We start from the raw sequence: 13,056 nt of genomic DNA on the forward strand, positions 1-13,056 counted from the left end.
ATGAGTGAAGATCTTGCTGCACAACGGATCTTCGGTCTATCTTCAATGACAAGTCGGAGGCTTTTCTGGAAGGTAAATATTGCTACTTTTTGCTTTCCTCGACTTGAACATCTGTACAACTCCATGATGCACCAGTTGGTCTTCTCCTCTTTCGGCTAAGACGCTGCGTGCAGTCAAATTTCTGTGCGGTGTCCTCTCCACCTCGTGTGGGCTTGGAACTTCTCTGTTGGAAGGCCCGACCTTGTGGGTTTGGACAGGCAAGTTTGTGCTTTGAAATCTTCTACTAGCTTTTGATTCTAATTTCTCAATTCTTTTATTTTTTTTATTCTTTTAGTGAAAACACATAAACGGTAACTGGATCACAGAACCAACATAAAACTAACAAAAAAAAGATTGTTATTAGATAATTCAATTTGCCAGTGCTTTGTGCATGAAATCATGAAACATTCTTGGCATTTTAATTTCTTTATCGTTCGCTCGTTTTTGTCATTCAGAAGAAGTTTGTGACAGATTTACTAGAAATATACCGGGTGGGCTGGGATGGATACTCAATATCAGAATGATGATTGGGCAAAGACTACTTGGTGGAGGAGGAGAGATGGCTGGCTCTTTTGTTTGAATGGGAGATTTGTGGCCTTGAAGTCCGGGGGATGCACGTGGAGAAGATAAGCCGATGGGACTCGAGTGCGGATGCGTGGAGTCGCATACTGCTCCTTCCTTTTTTGGGCCGAGGCTTGAAAGATTGACAGGGGAGTTGCAGCTGCAGTGTTGCAGTGTTTAACTCTCAATCTGGGACGATGTCGGTAACTTTAAAGTAGCAATAATAGCGCATTTCCCCTGCCCGTGTGTCGGTGTTGCAACGAGTGTCAAATGGGTAATCATTGTCTCATATATGTTCTAATCAGTACACCGATCCCGAGTCCGTATTCTGCAACTTCCATCAGGCACTGCATTTTTCCATCAAACATTGTTTTGCTGCATTATCCGCTGTGCTCGTGCTCTCTTATTTGAAGGCTTATTATGCGACGGTCATACGATGTTGGCACTTCCACAGGCCAAAATAATTCGTTCGTGCTTCTCAAAAAGGATTCTCCACCATAAAAGCTTATTATACTACATTTGGCCATATGTGATAAGGAGAAGAACCCACATGCTTCTGTTCTACGATGATCATTTTCTTTCTCTTTCTGTTTTCTTCGCTATTGAGAATGGGGATTCGTGGGTGATTTTCCTGAGGAAGCCTCCAAGATGTAACTGGAACTAGAATACATCATGGGGTTTTCTTATCATCTTAAGCTACACTTGCCAAACGGGTTGGTCAGGTCAGGTCGGGTCATAAATGATCCGACCCAAATTGACCTATTAGCCCGTTTATGATCAATTTGTTTGTAACGTAAATTTTTTGACCAATACCCAACCCAACTTGACTCCATCCATATTATTAAAATACTTCCATATTTAATCAAATTTAGGAAAACTTGTTAATTTAGGAAAACTTGTTAACTTATGATTTTTTTTTTAAATTTATATCACTATAACACTTTCATGCAATACAAATTTAGTGGACAATTTTTATAATTTTTTTAAAATTGAGTCTTTGTTTGTTTCGAGGAAAATGTGATATTTCTAAAGTCATTTTCTTTCACAATATTTTTCGGTATCTGGTTGAAACTTGAAAATGAATTAGAAAATATTTTCCGCCATTTAGTATGGAAAATTTGATTTGATTTTCCTCCGTGAACTCATTTTAATAATTTTTATTTTTAAAAAAATCAAAATTTTTATTTTTTTATTTTCTTTTTCCTTCTTCTTCGGCCGGTTGTTGGTGACTAGCCATAGGTGAGGGATGAGCTCGCTGATCCGATGAGGTCGCGCTTGCCCGAGGCCGGAGGGCTCGAGCTTCACCGGCAGTCGCCGTGGCCTACCATTGGCCAAGGAAGAAAGAAAAAAAAAGAAAGAAAAGTAAAAAAAGGATAGAAAAAGAAAATAAAAATAAAAATAAAAATAAAAATAAAAAATTATACAAAATTCAGAAATTTTTTTAAAAAATAAAAATCAGAAAATTTTAAAAAAATAAAATCCAGTTAAGTTTTTAGGTAACCCATTTATGACCTATGTAATACATATTTAAGACCTAGTTAAACCGTTTATGACTCATTTAAGTATGTTTTTAAAATTTAAGGCAACCCATTTATGTTCCACATTATTGAATATGAGTTGTAATGTGGGTTCTAGACCTATTTTGCCACCTCTATCTTAAACTTCTGCTCTGACGGGGACACTACATGCAGACTATAACTATATGTAAAGTGAAAAACCTCGAACTCTTCTTGTAGGAGAGGGGAAATGCAGGGTGCTTCCACGTATCCTTTGGAAGATGTTGTTTGATATGGATTTCAAGTATGGATATTTACTGTGTCACGAGAAATATTGGAGCATCTTGAATATTACCGTGTGTCTATCATTGTATTCTTTGGTCACACAGACGCCTTAAATATTTTCGTGTTCCCTTCAAGCAACAGCCAAGAACACTGGCTGTCATGACAGCCTTTGGCTGCGGAAACTCCTTCAAATTTTCTGAGTGACTATAGTTTGGCTTTTGGCTATCCTCAGAGTGACGAATATGTGCATGGAAGCTCCACCTGGTCGAAATAACTACATAAGTAAGCCTTACTAGCAGTAGATTCCTTTGATTGCGAATGATTCATCGAGAAGATCTCCGGCACTTGCATTTAGCTGCGTCAATGAATGTACTGACCGTACCAATCTCTAGCTTATGCAGGAGTAACCTTACTTTATCATGTACTGTTCTATTGTGGTAGTACGTGAAGAAGGATCGCTCCTCTAAGCTGAAGACTGCTTCATGAAACCCTGCAGAGTGAGTCTCCTGAATGAAGTTGGATATCTTCTTCCTGTTGATAATATGCGTTCGGAGTTCTGAAAAATATAATAGATTGTGCAAAGCTAGTTCGATAATAAAGGATGAAACCCTAAAGAGTGAGTCTCTTGAATATACTCACCGTGTCACGTAGGACGGTCAGCATCTACGTTAACGATTTCCGGTCAAAATGAGCTGGATGAACTCAATGACATAAATGCCAAAATGTTTAGGATTAAATTGACCCAATTGAAAGGTTTAGGACTGAATTGGTATCAATACAATAGGTTTATGACTTTTTTAGTACTTTTACCCGTATATTTCAAACGTGGATAGATGATTGGATTCATCTCTTTGGAAAGTGAATACGTAACACGTTTTCATTTTGGACTTCGTCTCTTGGGCTGAAGATTTGCTATTATGGGTTGGAAGCATTATCGCGTCTAGTACTACCATGTCTGGCCCAAACAAAGGTCCTGCAGGCGCAAACCTAGTGACCTATGCACGAAGACTCACTTACTCTTCTAATTTTTTGTCATTTAACTTAATCGAATTGCGCTGTTAACATGAAGGTTAAGAAACTAACAGTTATTGGATGTGTTGGTCCTGTTGAAGGGGTGAAGAAATTTAAGGAAGGGCACACGGAGATTTCAACGGTTGGACCGGCTAATGAACCGGGAAAGAAGGAGAACCCAGATGCATGGCATTCTATGTCGATTGTCTGCTCGAAGATCTTGTTGAATCGAACTCAAGCTCGCCGATTCTCAAGCTCGCGAGCACAACTTGACGGGTGCAGGAGCTAATAGAGTTTCTGTTATAAACGTTAATTACTAGTTAAAAATAGAAATTGGTATCATCAAAAGTGCACAATAAACATATGTTATTCAAGCTTTTTCGAGCTCGAGCTCGAGCAAATTGATTGTAATCGAGTCAGGTCAAGTTTCGGTCATCAAATATATGAGTCCAGTTGAGCTCGAGCTTGGACAATATGACTCAACTCGGTTATACCCCTAGTAACATCTTTATTTTTCTTTGGCTCTCTCAATGTTGAGATCATTAAAGTAATTTTCATAGGGATGGGGATATTGCATACCGGTTAGTTAACATATTACTAATCTATTTGGGTGTTGGCCTGATGTTATTTATTTGAAACAAACCAAATCGAACATGAACCGAAGTTATCGGTTTGGTTTTAATTGTGATTTGGTTTGGGTTGAGATTTTTCGAAATCTATAATAGTTCGATTTGGGTTGAAAGTACCTTGAAAGCAAATCAGACAGAACCAAGAACATCCTACAAATAGCTGCGAGCTTCAAAGGGTTCAAATTCAAAATCACAACGCTTCTTTCAATTTGACATTTCCAAAAATTTCGCACTTTTCAAAGAATCTCAGACAAACACGATGACGAATTCTAGTCCCCCAATACCCCTCCATCTCGTCTTTCTCTCCCCTCTCTTTGGTTTGCACCTCGACATGTCATGGACCGGAGGTTTTCGAGGTGCAACGTTCATTAGTGGGGGTTGAACACCAGTCCCAGCACATGTTCATTTGTGACTCGAGAGGATTACCAGGACCAGGAGGGCTATGCGCGTTGTGGAATGGAAATATGGATGTGGAGGTGCCAGTCCTGGCAGCGGGTAGTGCTCATAACAAGGCTAGTCCTAGTCCTAAACCCTGATAAGTCTTAAGCCAGTCTTTTGATGATTAGTATATAGATGTGCAGGTAGACATAAATGACAGAAGAACTGCATTCAGATTAACGTTACCTCATGCTCTTATGGATTGCCAAAATCTTTTGCATCTGTGGCATCATATGAAGAATTTAAATGCACCTTCAGACCTAGCCTAGGCCATGGTAGGAGGTTTTAAAGAAGTGTTATATCATTGGGAGAAGGATGGGAGGAGTCAAGCACAGAACTTTCGTCTAGACAAAATATTTAGACAGTTCTTGTATAGTTGTCAGTAATGGACCTAGAGAATAAGGTATGCTGCTTCACACTGTCCAATAATAGGGATGGGTTGGCGAATGTTCGAGAATGGATCAAGCCGTTGTGGCTTGGATCATAGCCCTCTAACCTTGACTCGCTCTATTGAACCACCCGGGAGGGAAGAGGAGTTTCAGTTTGAAGAGTTATGGCAGGAACATGATGAGTGTCCAGGTTAAATAACAAAGAAATAGAGTGATACTACCGATTCTTCCAACGACATCTGTGATAAATTAACAGTCTCCTTGGCATTGACATCTTGGAGTAAGAAGAAGTTCAAGAATGCTAGGAAGGAGGTTGTAAGCTTACAATAATAGCTTACTCAGTTGGTAAGCAACAGAGCAGACCAGCTTGATAGGGAGAGACCGAAATCTATTTAAGCAAGATTCGACTAGCTTCGGAGTCAAGAGGAGCAGTATTGGCATTTGAGGTCTAGGATTTGATAGCTGAAATTGAGTGATCACTATAGCAAATTCTTCCATGCTTGAGCTATCTAAAGACGTCAACGGAATAAGATTTCTCAATCACAAGTCACTGAAGGGACTTGGTGTGCTATGCCTGGAAGACTAAAAGAAATAATAACCAAGTTCTTCAGCGATTTGCTCTCAACATAGGAGTACAGAAATTTCGACACGATTATAGATCAATGCCCACGGGTGGTATCAATTGAGATGAACACTGGACTCATTAGACCTCTGTTGATGGAAGAGATCAGATAATTGGGATGGGAGCGACAAAAGCACCCGACGGAATGAATGGATTGTTCTACCAAAGAAATCAGGAGACAAGAGTTATTTTCATATGGGCAGTTTGATATCTCAGATTGAACCAACCCTAGATTACATTAGTTCTCATAGTGCCACCGTGGAATGTATAACTCAATATCGCCAAATTAGCCTCTGCAATTTTGCTTTTAAAGTGATAGCAGAAGTATTAGCTGACCGATTAAAAAACATTAATGCCTCAATTGATTTCTCTGGTGTAAGGCGCCTTTGTTCCGGGGCGTGAAATTCAAAACAATTTTTTGTTGTGCATGAAGTGTTGCACCATTTACGAAGAAGGTGAAGGAAGATGAAATCTATTGCTGTGCTCAAATTAGACATGAGGCCTATGGTCGGGTGGAGTCGGACTTTGTAAGGGCTTATTAGATGAAGCTAGGATTCTGCTCTGTATGTTTCTACTGGATCACACATTGCATGACTGGTTCTGGTGTTTCTTTCGGCAACAAGTTCAACGGAGAACTACTCCCGTATTTCATACGTTGCGAGGTTCACGACAAGAAGATCCATTCTCTACTCGTCTGTTTATCCTAGTTGCAGAATCCCTATCAATCTTAATTGTAGGTTGGCTCAAAGGAATAAGATTGACCTCGGAATGCCCTGTTTTGTCCCACTTATTGTTTGCTGAAGACCTGATCTTCTTCCTGGAGAGATCTATCGGAGAATGTTAGGAACTGTTGAACATTTTGAATCAATATCGTCATGCGTCTGCACAAGCAACTAACCTAAACAAATCCGGGGTTCCCTTGAGTAAGGCTTGTCTAGAAAGTCATCAGATAAATGTTGCAGAAACTCTCGGAGTACCGCTTTTACAAGGTGCAAGAGGATATTTAGGAGTGCCATCCCATGTTAAGCTGTGTTTTGTTTCAAAATACCAATATCTGTCTATGGAATGATTGAAAAGAAGATTGCGAACTACTGGTGGTCCTCTGCAGAAGGCATAAATGGAGTCCATTGGAGAAGCTAGAAAGTTATGATGCTATCTCTGAGCATTTTCCTGAGCACGTTGCCCACAAGATTTTGGCAATTCCTTTAAGTTCGAATGCAATTGAAGATAGCCAAATTTGGCCCTTGAATCGAATAGGAAGATCCGGTGTAAAAAGTGGGGAAAATGACATAAATGATTAATTAACTTCGGCCCAATGTGCAATTTCATCCCTAAACTTTTAATTTATTCAATGTAGTCCTTTAACTTTAGTTTAATGTACAATATCGTCCTTTAACTTTTAATTTGTTCAATGCGATCCCATTTTTTTTTTTTTTTATAAATGTTCAATCTAGTCCCTAAAGTTTATGAAAACATCCAATTTTATCCTTCCATTAATTCAAGTTCACGGAATTTATTGATTTGGCTTTTAATCCGGTATGTTTGAACTATAAAAAAAAAAAAAAGCCACACGTGATTATTCACGTAAGATAATAAACTTAAATTAGAATATAATAATCTTTTTAATATATTCAATTTGATGGCATGGATTATTATATCTTGATTGGAGTTGAATATCTTATGTTGATAATTCATGTGCAACTTTATTTTTTTGCCCACCATTTGAACTTGTCGGATTAGAAACCAAATGAGCAAATTCCGTTAACTTGATTTAATGGAAGGATAAAATTAGATGTTTTTGTATAATATATGGATTATATTGGAAACCAAATGAGCAAATTCCGTTAAATTGAATTAATGGAAGGATAAAATTAGATGTTTTTGTATAATATATGGATTCAAACGAACATTTACCAAAAGTTAGGGACTGCATTGAACAAAGTTAAAAATTCAGGGATGACATTGTACATTAGGTTAAAGTTTATGGACAATTTGTGTCATTTTTCCTAAAAGGTGGCTATGGATCAAGAACTTATGGAGTGTTTTATGGGGCAACTCAAGACATAACCAAGGATTAAGTTTTTCCTACAAACTCTATTTTAGAACGCGTCACCAACGAAAGAGATTTACTATTGAAAGATGTTGCCAACCTGTATTTTTACATTTAGTCAATGTAAGCTAAGAGTACCATTAAAAAAACAAAAAAGAAGCTCTTCCAAACTTGTAAAATCTTGTGTTAATGCTAATGTCCCCCGTTTCCTATTTATTATACATTCACAGATTTTGTGAGATAAAAGAGGATTTTGATGTATGTCGAATATCACCGTGAGTGTTCTGAGTAAGCAAGAACGATTTACCTAGTTTCAGAGAGAGAGAGAGATTCGACATGATCCATGCAGTGCTATATTCGAGCACAGCAAAGAGATAAAGAGTGTGTGCGTGCTTGCGACGGGCGGAGACGATTGCGACAGGCCGGGATTGCGGACGCCGGCAGTGGCACTGCCGAGGCTGCGACTACAGCTTCCAGGTGTTCCACCAACGTGCTCGTTTCTCTCTCTCTTTCACTTGGCCTATTCCTTTCTATTTCTCCAAATTCACTCCTTTTTTTTTTTGTTTTGATAGAAGCAATGAGTTTTGTTCTATGATATTTTTTTGAGAGCTTATTTCCACGTCGGATGTCGCATGGGGCCACGGACCAACTTTTGAACAAATGAGACAGACTGACTGGCTATATGTTGTAGATCGAGGATTCGATTACAAAAGGGAAATATCTCAAAAGAAAGATTTGGACTCTGCCAAAAAAACAAGAGAGGGGATCAGGGCAAATCCCAGAGCGCGCTTGCCATCCTCCTCGTTCTGATCCTTGCAATGAAGAAGAAGGCGGAGGAGGACTCAGCAGATGATGCAGCAGCAGCACCACCGATGGGCGGAGACGCCGCGAAGGGGAAGTACTCAGCAGCTGATGCTGCAGCAGCACCACCAATGGGCGGAGACGACGCGAAGGGGAAGTACTCAGCAGCTGATGCTGCAGCAGCACCACCACCGATGGGCGGAGACGCCGCCGCCTCGGATACCGACTGCCACGATGTGCACCTGAGTTTCGGTGGAGTCGACGGTCGCTACTCCCGCTTGCCATTCTCCTCCTCGCATACCGACTGCCCCGATGTGTTCCTGAGTTTCGGTGGATTCTACGCTCGCTATTTTTTCGTCGAATCCCTGTACAGGAGATTCGTTGATGCCGGGATCCGCGTCTTCGGAGACGACGATGTATTTCGAATCGGTGAAGAAATTGGCGAGGAGATTCTGAGAGCGATCGACGGGGCCAAGATCTGCATCCCCATCTTCTCCGGATACTACGCTTTCAGTGTGCGGTGTCTCCTGGAGCTCGCGGCAATGGTGGAAAGCAAGGCCAAGTCGGGTGGTGGGAAAACGATATTCCCCATATTCTACGACGTGGATCCTCGTGATGTTAGGCTTGAAACCTCTCTGTACCGCGACGCCCTATCTATACACGAGGAGATATACGGGTCCAAGGGGACAAGCGCGTGGGAAGATGCTCTTAAACAGGTTGGTTCATTACCTGGATGGATCACGGGATATAGCAGGTAAAAAGGCCGAGACTTTATCACAGGAGGGTTTGCAACTCATAAATCGTTTTCTAGTATAGCAACGCTAAACTCTAAATAGAAACAACTGATCACTTCGTTTTTTGATGTTGCGCTTTAAGTAGAAATAAACTTCAAATTGTTGTTCCGCAGTTCAATAGGAGTGGTTATTGCTTTTGTCATATAGTATCAGCCCAACTGTTAAACTCGTGCCCTTTCTTTTCTAACTGAAACGGATTACTTCTGTGGCAGCTCGGCTGACGACATCAGAAAACTTGTTGAAGCAATCACGGTCAAGCTGAAGGTAAACCGTGTGCATGTGAATAAACTCATATGTGACTCTCACTTTCTTACTTATCAGTAGTTGATAACAGAGTGCTTGATTATATTTCCTTGCTAGAGTTCACCTTAAGTATGAGATGTAAGACTATACATGCCAGTCTTATATGTAGTAGTGGGCATGGCATGGCATGGCAAACAACCTCACCTTAGAGGTCCAGTTATGGAAGTAATCAGCCATCGTTTTTGATGAATTTTGTATCGCTAGAGAGATTGGGACATTATTGCAAATGGAGTATAATCATCCGAAGGTTGATTGCCTTCCAATTAATGCTATATCCTAACTTGTTGAACAGTCCAAGTGTTGTATCAACATAGGTGGGATCACTTACTTGGATATGATTGGTGGGTTTTCTGTGTTGTTTCTGAGGCGCAGCAAGATATAAAAGGAAAACTAAATCCAATTGTTACACTTTTTCGTTTCCTGCAGCAGCTTTCTTGTTTACAATTTATTTGCTCTTGTAGGTGGTTCTAAGGAAAGATAAAGAAAAAGAACTAGTGGGAATTGACAAACAAGTGGAGGACATGATGGACTTACTTGATTTAGAAGTCAGTGATGTACGAATAGTTGGAATCTGGGGGGAGGGTGGGGTCGGCAAGACGACTCTTGCCAAGGTCATTTATGAGCAAATTTCCTCTCGTTTCGACAGTTGTAGTTTCCTTGCAGATATTGGGGCAACAGCGAAACAACTTGGAGGTGTTCGGCGTTTGCAAAGCAAATTGATGTCTGATATCCTAAACCGAGAATACGAGGTTGATCAAGTTGCGAAAGGAATCGACTTTTTTAAAGGAATATTGCGGAATATGAAAGTCCTAATTGTTCTTGATGATGTGGAGGTACAGTCGCATCTCCACGAAATTGTTGGAGAGAAGCTTGATTGGTTTGGTTATGGATCTAGGATAATTGTCACCACTAGTATCAAATCTGTTCTTCCAGAATTCATACCTCAAGGGTTGGCTCATGTTTACGGTATCAACGTGATGAATAATGATCAAGCTCTTGAGCTTTTGAGAAAGCATGCACTGCTAAGAGAATTTTCAATTCTATATCTTGATGAAATCGCAACAGGTATAATCAACTCTGTGAATGGGATCCCATTACATATCGAAGTAATTGGTTCACTCTTGTAGAAAAGTAGTAGAAGAATGGACTGCACTTGAGGAGCTAATTTTGCAATCTGGCCAGGATATTGAAAAGATTTTGATGGTTAGTTATGAAGAATTGAGCAAAGAGCAAAAGGAGATATTTCTTGATATTGCATGCCTCCCTGCTGATGTGGATGGTCGAATTGCTTCATTTATGTGGCATAATCCCAATTTTCCCCCCTCCGATGGAGTTGATGCGCTCCATGTCATGTCCCTGGTAAAAATTGGAAAAAATCGTGAACTAGGGATGCACAGGCTGTTAAGGGAGTTTGGCCGTCAAATCATACGAAAAGAGGATGATCTAGATCCAGGAATGCGAGGCAGGTTATGCAATTTGCAATTGGTCTGGAAAACAGAGAAGGTACAGTAACTTGTGTAATTCTATGGCGGAATGCTTGCCTGACCCTGTTCTCGAGCCTTGGAGTATTTTTGAAATTGTCCTCTCTCTAATGTTGACTTATTTAGCTCTTTCTCATTTTTTCTCCACTTAATACTTTTTCCATTATAGGGGACAGACCACCTCAACTTTGACGCAAGAGATTTTAAGAGCATGCCAAACACAAGGTTTGTTATCTTGGATTGTGCAAAAGTTGTTGGCGATTTTGCCAATGTTTTTCCAAATTTAAAGTGGCTTCAATGGCAAGGATGCACCAGAGATTTTGAAGCTACTAATTTTCATGTCGAGAAATTAGTCATTCTTGATCTTTCATGGAGCAAAGTCACTGAAAACTGGGGAGGTTGGAGAAAAATCAAGGTAGGTTAAGCTTTGTTTATTTCATGAAACTGTTTCCCTGAGGAATAAGTTTTCACTAGAAAGCTTTTTATGAAGACTGATTTAAGACATGACACTTTCCGGCATATGGCATGTACAGAACTGAATGTTACTCTTGAAATACTTAAGGAAATAATCGGTTGCCTGCCAACAATAATTAGAGGGTGTGTGGACAATGGTGGTGCTGGAATTCCTAGGTTGAGTGAGTTAAGGGGAATGATTTTCTGGTTGTCGAAAGGGTAAGTCATTCTTTAGAATCTAGATAAGCATCTTCTTTGACCATGAATACATTTTCCATTAGAAATCTGCCTAAACTATGCCAGGATTGTATGGAAGACATATTTTCAGAAATTGTTTTTCTTCAAAACAAACAGAGCTCTAGACTTTATTTCCTCTAAAGATTTGTTCAGTGTACGAATTAATGTTTCTGTGCTATTTTTGCAGATGCCACAGTTGAAAGTCTTGAATCTTACTGGTTGTGCTGACCTATTGATAAGCCCAGACTTGTCCACTTTCCCAGACTTGGAGGTATTGATTCTCGAACGATGTTCTCGACTAATGAAATTAGATCCTTCCATCAGTCATCTAAGACGCTTAACTACCTTAAATTTGAGGTTCTGCGATGAACTCAATATGTTGCCAATTGAACTGGGTCACATGAAAGCTCTTAAGGAGCTCTTTATTGATGGGACTTCGGTACAAGAAATTCCTATGTCAATGGGTTACATGGAGAAACTTGAGATTTTTAGTGCTTCCAACTGTCTCCAGTTAAGTCACCCGCCTGATTCGGTTCGTGGCTTGACAGCTCTTTCAAGACTCTCACCTTTGGAAAATGCAAAAATTACTCGAATCCCTGCCTCGGTTAAAAAGCTGGCGAAACTTCGGATCCTGTCTCTAAAGGATTGTCATTGGATAGGAAGACTTCCTGATTCAATTTGGAATTTAAGAAACTCATTAGAGGAGTTGGATATAACAGGGACAGGCATTTCTGAATTGCCCAATTCAATTACTTGCTTGGGGCGTTTAAAAGTGTTAAAGATGGATTCTTGCTGTTAGTTTTATTATTAGATAATTAGCAAGTTGGGTTTATTTTAGGAAAGGGTATTTAGGTCTTTGTATCAAGGCTTAACCCTAAGCCTATATATATACTTGGTTTATCTCAATAATAAAGAAGATCTCTTTTACCAAATTACATGGTATCAGAGCCACAGTAAAACCCTAATCCTAATCCTAAATTAAGCCCTAACCCTAGCCTACTGTTCACGGCCAGCGAAGAACCCACACGTCTCGCGCGTCTTAGCTCGCGCGCCTCAGCGCGACCTCGCGCGCTCCTCGACGCGACCTCGCGCCCCCCCGCGCGCGACTCAGCGCGCCTCTAGCGCGCCTCCAGAGCGCGACTCAGCGCCTCTTCCAGTGATGTGATTCGCAGAGAGAGGCAACAGATGTGAAGAAATTTTTGGTCATGTTCCTGTTGCTTCTCTCTGATCTGTCTTGGTTATGGGATTGTTTGCTCGTGTTTCTCTCTTGTCTTGCCTTGTCGATGTGAAGACATTGTTTTTAATTAAAGTGTAGTGGTGGTTGATGTGGTGAGCAGATCTGGTTGATGTGGTAGTGGAAGTTGGTGTGGTGACTTGTAGTGTGATTGATAGTTGCTGTTGGTGGTGTTCACATTTTTTTTTAGTGGATTTGGTGACAATCGATAGATTACGGTGTTCTCTTTTTAA

At 40.2% G+C, this 13,056-nt stretch overlaps 1 long non-coding RNA gene and 1 pseudogene across 1 annotated transcript; both read left to right on the forward strand.

Moving 5' to 3' along the window:
• Positions 1–983, forward strand: LOC130136560 (uncharacterized). The gene is made up of 2 exons (XR_008815406.1): positions 1–72; positions 174–983. It is a non-coding gene; the product is annotated as an uncharacterized LOC130136560 (long non-coding RNA).
• A 6,880-nt stretch (positions 984–7,863) lies between these two features.
• The window catches only part of LOC115694141 (disease resistance protein RPV1-like), a 39,167-nt pseudogene continuing 33,974 nt past the window's right edge, over positions 7,864–13,056 (forward strand).

Source organism: Syzygium oleosum, unplaced genomic scaffold, assembly GCF_021117445.2.
Source record: "Syzygium oleosum isolate NSW1041296 unplaced genomic scaffold, Sole_v2.1 Sole_v2.46, whole genome shotgun sequence".
Classification (NCBI taxonomy): domain Eukaryota; kingdom Viridiplantae; phylum Streptophyta; class Magnoliopsida; order Myrtales; family Myrtaceae; genus Syzygium; species Syzygium oleosum.